At 31.2% G+C, this 11,415-nt stretch overlaps 1 pseudogene; it reads right to left on the bottom strand.

Annotated features, from left to right (window-relative positions):
• Positions 1-1,445: 1,445 nt before the first annotated feature.
• On the bottom strand, positions 1,446-3,723 carry LOC110633174 (TMV resistance protein N-like; annotated as a pseudogene).
• Positions 3,724-11,415: the final 7,692 nt, after the last annotated feature.

Genomic DNA, 11,415 nt, shown 5'->3' with positions numbered 1-11,415 from the left:
TGTTATGTTTTTTTTTATTTATACTTAACTATTTGGCAATTACTAATTATTTGTGTTTAGCGCTTATCTAGGTGTCTTAGACGAGGTTATACTTCTCTTAATTGTCCAAACCGACACCGGTCACCAGAACAGTAAAATATACTAGGCTATGCAAATAGGGGTATTACACTTATTAGCCTTGCAAGTGGCATACGGTTTTTGCCTTGAATCTCGATCAACTTTAAGCATTTTATGAAAGTGAACGATGAAGGTCTCGAAGTGCTTGCTTCAAATGTATTTGTAATAGTTTCCTGTGTAGTTAGAGCTTCCACATTAAGTTGTAGAACAGTTGATGAAAGATCAGGCAAGGACTGAAGCTTCTTGCAATCAACCAAGTGAAGATTTTCAAGTTTAAAATTTCTACTTATGCTTGTAGATAGTGAAGTTTCCAAGCAAGAGCATCCCTCCATACTAAGATGAAAGAGACTCGAAGGAAGATTTGGAAATGATCTAATCCTCTTGCAATTGTTAAGGCGAGAATCTCTGAGTTTAGAGAGTTGGCTAATGCTTGCAGGCAGGCTTACAAAATCATTTCCGCTTAGATTTAGATATTCTAAAAATGGGAAACAACTTAGATCATACGGAATTGTTGCATCGGTAAGACCGCAATAACTTAGATTAAGTCTCCTAAGAAAGCATAAACCTTTCAAAGAAGGCAACTCAAAAGACATGGCAGGTGGAGGCTTCTTAGGCATTAGCCACCAAGGGCAAAGACAATCCCATGGCTGAGCTAATGGCATTGATGTTGAACCAATTCCTGCTACATCAAACACATCTAAAGATGTCATATCCCCTATCTTATCTGGCATCTCTTCAAGATTTGAGCAGCCACTCAAATTAAAAACTTTAAGAGACTTCAAATTACATAGGCTACTTGGAAGAGCTGTAAGGCTTTTGCAATTCATCATGTTCAGCAAAACAAGCCTTTCTAGAAGTCCAATGGAATGGTGTACTTCAACTAATCCTGTACAACATTCAAGATTCAACTCTTCAAGATAAGGGATCTCCCTAAAGTCAGGTGTCCTGATTAAATTTTTGGAGTAACTAAGGTCAACTATCTTCAGCAACTTTAAAGGCTGTTAAAAGATGTTGAAATAAAGAAAGTTAGAAAGAAACTTAATCCATAACCATAATACCAAATAAATAAATAGATATAAGAAGTTAGTTTTACATACTCTTACTCCCTTCCATAATTGTTCAATTCTGCTATACGACAAATGGAGCTCAACAAGTTGATCTGGTTGAAAAGTTTGTGGCAAAGATTTGAAAGGATACCCATGCCATTCCAAGTACCTTAATTCATTGGAAACGTATTCAATGTCTTTGGAGACGTTTAAATTGTGTAGTATGAGCAATCTTAAAGCTTTCATCTTCAAGAAAGCTTTAGAACTCATGTATCTGTCTCCTTAACCAAACATATAATCTAGGAGTACACCTTCAATTAGATTCATTCCCTAAAAATGAAAGACAATAATTAGTGGTGAAAATAACTGAAAGACTAGTAAAATTTATAATGGAAGTTTGTCAAATCAAATATAATTCTTAATTATTGAGTAATACTTACCATATCATTCATTAAAATATGATAGACATCCTTATAAAGCCATAGTTTACTAGTTGTCCAGGCTCTTTCGGCATTAGCGACGAACAATTTCTTGACCCATTTCTTCAAGCAAATCATGCATCCACACTCGATCTTCTAAAATTGTTATGAGAGATTTATCGATGAGCTCTCTTAGACTAATATCTGGGTATAATCCACAACTTTCCAATACTCTCATCACATAATCTTTTGTTTTTCCTTTAAAAAAACATGTGATGTTTAAAAATATTTTCTTTTGTACTTCCTCCAGTCCATAAAAACTTATTTCAAGTTTACTTAGAATTTTTTCATTGGGAATTTCCTTCAACCTCTTCAATGCACTATTCCATTCTTTCATAGATCTAGTATACAAGGAGCAACTCAAAACATTAAGTGCTAATGGGAGGCCACCTGCATAGTTTACAAATTGGTTGGATAGCTCCATGTGGTCTTCTGGTGGACAGTCATTCTTAAAGGCTTTCAAGCAAAAAGAGTTAAAGGGCTTCATGATGATTTAACTCTTCAACCCTATATATTTGATCTACTTTATGTTGGATCAACAAATGTTCATCCCTAGTCATTACTATGATTCTACTTCCAACTCCAAACCAGTTTTCATCTTTTTTTTTTCCAACTAATAATTCTAATTGCTCCAACTCATCAACATCATCAAGAATGACCAAAACCTACTTCTGGGATAGCCTATTTTTTATGTGATAAACTCCATTGTACACATCATACACATCTATGTCTCTTTCCATCAATGTTGCACAAAAAAGTTGTCTTTGTAAAGTGACCAAATCATATTTTCTTGAAGTTTCTCTAACATTCGTAAGAAAAGCACTACCCTCAAATTGGCATTGCATTTCTTAGTAGATGTCACTGGCAATAGTTGTTTTTCCTATGCCACCCATCCCACAAATTCCTACCATTTTGACATTATTAAGCTCCTCCATATTTATGCATAATCTCACTTTCTCCACCCGTAAATCTATTCCAACAAAATCCTTGGCTATACTATGACTAAATCTTCTCAATTTATTAAGTATTTCTTTAGCAATGTTCTGAATAAATTCTGACTCCTCCCTATAATGTAAGAATTTCCTATTATCATACATAAAACAATATTTTAAACATAGAAATAATATTAATAATATCAAGTGTTCAAATTTGTTCATATTGCAAACAAAAATTCTATAATATTAAAAAAAAAACTCTCCTTGTATTTTGCTATGTTGGCAAATAGTAGCCAAACGTTAAAAATAGTGATGTAATAGAGATAGAGGAAGAAATTTTAAAATTTTTTTTCCAAAAGCACATTCAATTATTTATACTTTTTCAAAAATTAATAAATTTAATTGATTATCACAAATTTTTTTTTCGTGTCAGTTGTTGGCTAATTACTAAAATAAAAAAAAAATATGATGTACCATATAACCAATATATATGTATATATATATTCTGGTTAAATTGGTCGAATTGATACAGGTTATAGAAATATGGGAAAAACTAAAAGCATGAGTTTAGTGAGGGACATATAGGAAAATGCTAATTAAATTCAAATAACCAAAAGACAGGATATATTATGACCTATCTTGTAAATTCCATCTAGAAAAATTGACCACTTGGGTCATAGCAAGTCTCCACCGTTGCACCCTCTCGTCGTTTTGCTGATAACGTTTCTCATGTTCAGCAAAGTGATTTTCAAAATTCCCATTCTGCTTTCAAACTTCTGATGGATTCACATTATAGAAAATGGGAAAAACTATTTGGTTACCAGAGTTCTTGCATTCTAAAATTTTTACGAGTTCATCCAAACACCATGTTGAAGAAGCATAATTTTTTGAAAAGATGACAAGAGAAATTTTGGAGCTTTCAATTGCTTTGAGGAGTTCTTGAGAAATAGTTTCCCCTTTCTCAAGTTCTCTATCATCCTTGAATGTGATGATTCCTTTTTGGCAAAACTCTTTATACAAATGACTAATAAAATTCTTACGGGTATCTTTGCCACTAAAGCTAAGAAAAAGATCATATTTCCATTATTAAGAAGAAGAAGATGATGATGATGATGATGAATATAAAGCTAAAGAGTTTTCCTCCATCGCCTTAACTAAGAGCCATGAAAAACTTTTAAATGGGAAGCTTGATGGGTCATTTGTTATATCTTTCTTCTACAAGCTTAGAATGGTATTTATAGAAGCTATTTTCCACTATGCAGTGCACTTTCCTAAAACCAAAACAGGTGGCTAGCCAACCAAGAATACCAATTCAACTTAGCTGCCCCAGAAGTAAAACTATTATTCCCATCTAAGTTATCAGTAAAACTAACCCAATCACTCACCCTAGTGTTTACGATGCAGAGGTGGTACCAGCTTTCCAACAGCGAAAGGTGCAGATGCCCTAGGTGACCTTTGGCTCTTTTGGCTGAGGGGGCAATAACTTTAGAGGGACTACATTATATATTGTGCAAGATCTCCAAAAAGTAACACCAGTCCCTCAAATGACGAAACCTGTAACTCCAATCCTAATGGTACTAACAATTCCTCAGGTGACTCAAAACTCGAGGGCATAGTCACAAAGAAACAAAAATATCTATAATGCAGGTATCTTAGCCAACCGCACCAATGTCCCAGGTACCAACACATGTGGTCCAGCTTCTTAATATCACAATTCTAATTGATAAGACTTGAGACAAACCAATAATCCTGTAAGTGATGAAGGAAAAATTTGGTCTTCAAGTTTTTGCAACTTTTAATGACTAATTCCTTAAGCTGGAGGAACCAAACTTGACTTCCAGGAGCATTACAGAACTCGAGGGGCACCGGTCTAAAATTCCCCCAGGGGGTAGTATATGAGGAATTAATGTTACCACACTCCATATTCCTTTTATGATAATGACAGTTGCTCCAATTTTTAAGGTAACAATTCAAATGACGCGATTCTGTAAGTCAAAGCCATTGCACCTTACAGAAGCCAATGGGATAACACAAAGCATAAAATAGCAAAGGCCGACCCATGGCCTCAAACAGCCAATCTCACTGCTTTTCCTAAGGACCATGTAGAAGTGAAATAAAAAAAGCTAACACAACTGCTAACATTTTAAAGTATTCAATTGTAATCAAACAAAGGCTAATGTAATAATTAGGCCTTAGGCCACTTTTATTCATAAATAAAAGTTGAAACATAGCTTATTGTTCAACAAGCACCTAAGTATCAAATGTATACCAAATTTGTTACATCAAAATATAATGATTACAACATGTAGAAAAGTTCTTGAAGGAAGCTTGGAGTCAGTAAGTAGCTTTAAAATAAGGATGGATAGACAACTCCCTAGTATTGGATACCTACACTTAATGAGGAAGCACCAAAGGCTTACACTTACACTCTCTACAAAAATAAAAATAAAGAAATGAAGTTAGCTACCTGTGAAATGCACCTAAGGAAATTAGCTCTTTAAGTGTACAACAGTCTTAGGAGACTGCATGTACTTATAGGAACCTTAATAAGAGTGGATGAAGGCTAAGCACCTAAAGAAGTACTTGTAGAAGTATTAGGTTCCAAGTAGTTATAGAGGTATCTGCACCTATAGAGACACCTGTGGGTCAACAAAGGTACTTGGTCAACAAAGATTTTGATGGAGTCTCCTCTATAATACAAATATCTAGAAAATTGGCTTTTTAGTATTTAGCTAATTTCTAACACAATAAACAACACAATCTATAGGAGAAGCACATAATATAAAATAAAGTAAGATTCATCTAGTAAATACAAAAGTGATAGAAGTAATTGCACCAAGTGTTGGTACTTAAATGCAGATGTCGAGGTACTGTAATAGGGGAGCTAGTACTTATGGAGCTACATATACTTGCAAGGTGGCAAATATGTAAGTGGGTACCTGGGTAGGTACCTAAGTACCAGCTAATACCTACGAGTCAAAAGAGTGTCTGATACCATCTTTACAAATAGAAGAGACATAATGAGCATTCCCAAGCAACAATAGTCAAGCAACAAACACAGGTACCGACCGACATGCAAGTTCAATATATAATACTTATTCTTAACAAGATATAGACAATTTGCAGGTACCGACAAATATGTTATAGGTATCGATTAATATACTACAAATACCAACCCATATATTGCAGGTACCTAAGCAGGTAACTGCAAAATTCTTAAATCTAGGAATAGTCAACAAGACCCATTCAAAATTCTCCAATGCTACATGATAAGATTACATCAAAGAAGAGATGGAAATTTTCAATCTACCTAAAATCAAGAGAAACAAGAACACAAGTGCCCAGTGACCGGAAGTTGCGAATTAGTGGCCAATGTTGAGATGATACCATTGATGGCTAAGGGTACCATGCATGAAACTTAACGGCAAAAAGAATACTATGGTAAAGAGTGAGTCGATGAAACTAGTGAAGAGAGAATCACATGATAGTGGAACAAGGTGGATCGAGTGGGAGAACCAATGCCGAAGCTGGCCCAAATGGTGATGAAGTGTCATTCTTAGTTGGGAATTGATAGCAATGGGATGAGCAATGGCTTGTCGGCAATGAGCAAAATGGCACGCCAAATGGGAGAGAAAGGAAGAAAAAGAAAAGAGAGAAAAAGAGAGAAAGAGAGGGAAAGAAAGAAAAGAAGTTGAATGGTTTCTTTGGGTTTGATGGTGATAATTGAGAGAATAAAAAAAATAATAATAATTTTAAGTGCTCATTATAATGAAAAATCTGTAGTAATTAAGAAGTTTCTGATAATTAGAATTCTATGGCGACAATGATTTTCAGTAATTAGAATTCTATAAGAAATTAAACTATTATTAGATAGAGTTAGCTTAAATTTCAAATTCCTAAAAGATCACAGGGGATATTGGATTATTTTTTGAATTTTGAATAGTAAAGAGATGGGCTAAAGTCAGTCCTTGTCCACCAAGAATGGCTTGGTCAGCCAATCTAGATGCGGGAGGTAATTATTTACACCAAAAATAATTATTTTATTTCTTAATTTTTTTAGGCCTAAGAATTAATTTAAATTAATTTTTTGTGAAATTAATTTAATTAATTTAATTAATTTTATTTAATTAATTTGTGGTATGAGATAATTAATAATTAAATTAATGGTGGTTATTGGATGATTATCTGAAAGAGGGGAGTTTGTGGCAATTTCAAACAGTTCCAAGCAGTTCTAAGGAGCAAGCAAGTGACTACAAGTAGTTGCAGAACGTGACAAAGTATATTCCAAAGTCTTCCAAGAATCTTTCAGATACTTGTAGGCAAAGCTATGAAAGTCAGATACGTTGCAACGTGAAGATCTCCCCTCAAAAACATCAAACAATAACAACTCAACCAAATTCCAGCTATCTTTTATTTTTATTTTATCAGTTATTTATTTTTCCAAAGTCCTTGCTTTTAATTCCAAACCTTGTACTCTCTTTTCAATTAATCTAATTGTCTTTTCAATTTTCAATTTACTTGCCCTTTTAATTTGGAGTGAGATTTATGAAATTGTGTTCAGTATAGTAAGTTTCTACAGTTATTTAATCCAGATGTCAGAGTATAATCCTAGGTGATATATTCAGTATCTGGCATGCTTGCACATTTCTTAAGCTGTTAGCCAACCAAATTGTTCTTTTAAGGAAGTAAAATGTAAATTGCCTTAAAACATTTGACAATTAAGTGCTCCTTTTTAAGCAAAGAAAGAATTACATTTTTTTTTTAATGTAAACACAGTCTAAGCTATACAATAGATAGATTAAGTAGGGTTTAATTTGTTGGCAAATAGTTTAAGGGCCAAAATAGGCATCTTGTCAAAATAAATAAAGGCAAGGCAAGGCCCATTTTTCCCCTTAAAATATGGGCCAATAGTCACATAAGCTTTCAAACTTTTTTTGAGGATTGAACAAACCCTTCAAATTTGAAAAAAGATCAAATACGTATTTCAAATTTTAAAGATATATCAAATAAGTCTTTTTACTATTTTTGGGACAAATAATCTCATTTAATAAAGAACAACTTATTAAATTTGTGGGACACACATATGCACACGCACTCTTAACGTAAGTATATGAATCCAATCAATTAAATTTATATATATTATTAAATGTTGCATTTTCCAATTTTAAATCTTTTTATCGAAACACTAAATAAGCTATTATTTTTATAGGATTATCTATATATATATATATATATATATATATATATAAGTGGATATTATTAAGACATGTCAAAGCTAATTACATTCTCAAGAAATTCTAGAATAACATAGCTCTACTCTAATTCATCAGTCATAGAAACAGTAGTCTAGCAATTGAATGAGCTAACTAATTCACTGATTTTCTAACAAAACAAAATGAAATATCAGGAATTGCCATTGAAAACTCTAGAATGCAGCAAATGTTCACCGGATGTTGCAAATTAGATATATAAGATTACTAATGAGGACTCCGTGCATGAAAAGATCTTCACGTATAGCCTTGGCTGGATTTATATTAGAGAAAAATTATAATTCAATTATATATATATATATATATATATATTTAAAAGTTAAAGAGCTTATTTGTCCCCAAAATAATAAAATAACTTATTTAATCTATTTTTAAAAGTTTGAAGGACATATTTGATCTTTTTTAAAATTTGAAAAGCTTTTTGCTTAAAATAAAATAACTTAATATTTTGTTTGGATTCAAGGATTTGGATCAAATACCTTGTTTGAAAAGATTATATATATATATATATATATATATATATATATATATATATATATATATATATATATATATATATGGATTTCCATCAAATCCATGATAAATATAAATATTTAAAAAGGTAAAGATTTAAAAGAACAACATTAACAATGTTATTTGAAATTCTAATTCAACTTAATAAAAGTTTTTTTATTGGATACTCACCTCCATTTTAAATTAAAAAAATTAAAATTCTTTTTATTATCCAAACAAGATATTTTCAAATTTATAAATTTCAAATTCTAAATTTTAAATCCAATATCTAATTTCTAAAATTTAAATCTAAATCCATGAATCCAAACACAAGCTAACTTCTTTTTCCATATTTTTTTCAAAAATGATAAAATTTGATATGAAATTTGACAGTGACTTAGAGTTTGAATTGCATATCGAAAGAAAAAGTAAGTAGAAAAAAACTCAGTCAGGCATGGTCTGAACACTTGATAAAAGTGAAAATTAGATCAAGACTGTGTGTAGGAAAAATGCTAAGGAAGTACGTGAAGACTGGTTTAAAACTATGTACAGGGAAAATGGTAAGTGGAATCCGAATGGTCCTAACTCAAACTCACTCGATTTGCCATGTCTAACCTTGCGAATGAAATTTTAATCTTTAAAATTGAGTCCTTAAAAATAATATAAAATAAAATAAGCTAGCTTCTTTGCCACCTTTTTTTTTTTTTGAAAAATGATAAATTTTGATTTGAAATCTAATAGTGGCTATGAGTTTGCATTGCAAATAAAAAGAAAAAAAACGAGTAAAAAAAACCCATCAGGTATTGAAAAAAGTGAATATTGGACAAGACTATACGCAGGAAAATGCTAAGTGAAGACTAGTTCAAGACTATGTACAGGTAAAATGATAAGAAAGTGAAGATTGGATCAACACGGCGTAGGGAAAAATGCAGAAAATTGGATCAAGATCATGTAGAGGTAAAATGCTGAGAGAGTAAAAATTGGATCAAAACTAGAAAATGTTGGGAAATTGAAAATTGGATAAAACTAAGAATGATAATGGGTTGAGTATTCTTGGATAATTGATCAAACCCTATTGAAAGAAGCTTGAGTATTATATAATGAAGTTTGAGATAAGTTATGATTAAGAAAATAATACTCACATTGAATTTGGATTAAGTTTAGATTTTATATGTTACGGGTACCTGTTACTCGAATATATATATATAAACATATAAAATCAAAAGGATTCAAGTAACATTTGAAAAATGATAATCGAATTTTAGATGAGTGTAGATAGTTTAGAATGAATTCTAGCTGAATTCAAAAGGAATAATTTGATATTAAAATTATAAATTAAATTTAGATAAAATTATTAATTAAATTTAAGTAAGGTAATTTTTACGGATATATGCTGCTATCTCAAGACTATGTACAAAGAAAATGCTAAGAAAAGTGAAAATTGGTTCAAGACTTTGTTCAGAGAAAATGCTAAGGAAGTGCAAATTGGATCAAGACTCTGTACAGGGAAAATGCTAAAACTTATGCTTGGCCTTCGTTATTTCCTTTCAGATATTATTGCCATTGGTTGGAATTTGACTTTTAATTTTTTTTATAATTTTTTATTACTTAAGAGAAATATCTTTTTTTTCAAAGTAGTTGAAAATATTAAAGAAAAAATCTTTTCAATTCACCAATTAAGTAGATCGAAAAATAGAGTTTTTTGAGATTTGAAAATTTCTCTTCAAACATTACTTTAAAAATTAAGATTTTTAAACTTCAAAAACTTTATTCATTATCTTAAAAAATTTCCTCCCAAACAGAGGATAAAAGGATTTCTTTTCTTTTCTTATTTTATCTTTAACTAAGGTTATATTATTTATTTATTCATATGATTGATTATTTGATATAAAAAATTATTAAAAAAATATCAAATTTAAAATTTAAATTTTAAAACTATATATTACGAGAAAAATTTTTAAATAATAAATTAGCAACCAAATTAATAATAAAATTGATTTTGCTTAATTAAATTAGAAAAATGTATCGGATATCATTTAAGTACAATCAATGAGACCCGAGTAATACTTCAACAGCAAATTTTTTTTGCCTCAATGTCGGAGCAGGGGCGTGAGGCGAAATATCATCCATTAGAATTATATAAAATGCACTAGGTAATGCCCAGGAAAGATGGTGGAGTCACAATGGTCTCACTTAAGTACCACCTCCTTAGACAGCATTTTCTACACATGCACTTTATACAATCCTAATAGAATCAAACCACTGGTAAGTACCGTCTTCCCATAACACTACCACGGTACTAAGGATTTATGCCACGAAGGCATATATAGACATGAGTCGCCAAACGGGTAATAACTGGGACATATTCAGTGTTTCTTCCGAGGGTCATGGATGGCAATTTAATCCTTGCAGAGTTTCCACAACCGTTATTACCATAGCCCAATGTCTAGGTTCAGGATAGTGGGTACGTAAGGGGAAGGTGTTAGGCACCTCTTACGTCTAGTCTAACCTCGTTGATTCGAGTGCCAGTCTTGTACTAATGTTTCTAGAAGTCTTATTTATTATTCCTTTATTAAACTTTATCCTAAAAAATGCAATTCTAATCCTACACACGCAAGTAATTCACAAAAGGGTTGTTGTTTACACACAATTTTCATGCACAAGTAATTCCTATCTATGGGGTTGCTAATTATTTAAATGATATTTACCAGATGACTAAAATTAATTTATTATTGAGAATTTAATTTACAAACAAATTCAATTTCAAATAACCCTACGTTTCTATTTAACCTAATTAATTAATTTTCACTAAGTTACCCTAAGGATAATTGAACTAAATTAATTATGTACATGTGTAATTTATTCTAATATCACATAAGGCCCAAACAAACACAACCTAATAAAGATTTCTAACATGTAAATTTATTTTACAATTACCAAGTATTAAATTAAATTTATTTTACATGTCAATGTTAGTTTAATTTACAAACAAGATTAATTTTAATTTACAAAGTATTTATTTAAATTAATTACATGTAAAAGTCAGTTAAATTAAAAACATGCCAATGGTTATTCG

Source organism: Hevea brasiliensis, chromosome 12 (assembly GCF_030052815.1).
Source record: "Hevea brasiliensis isolate MT/VB/25A 57/8 chromosome 12, ASM3005281v1, whole genome shotgun sequence".
Lineage (NCBI taxonomy): Eukaryota > Viridiplantae > Streptophyta > Magnoliopsida > Malpighiales > Euphorbiaceae > Hevea > Hevea brasiliensis.
The sequence above is the reverse complement of the archived record's forward strand: the minus strand, read 5'-3'. Positions and strand labels throughout refer to the sequence as shown.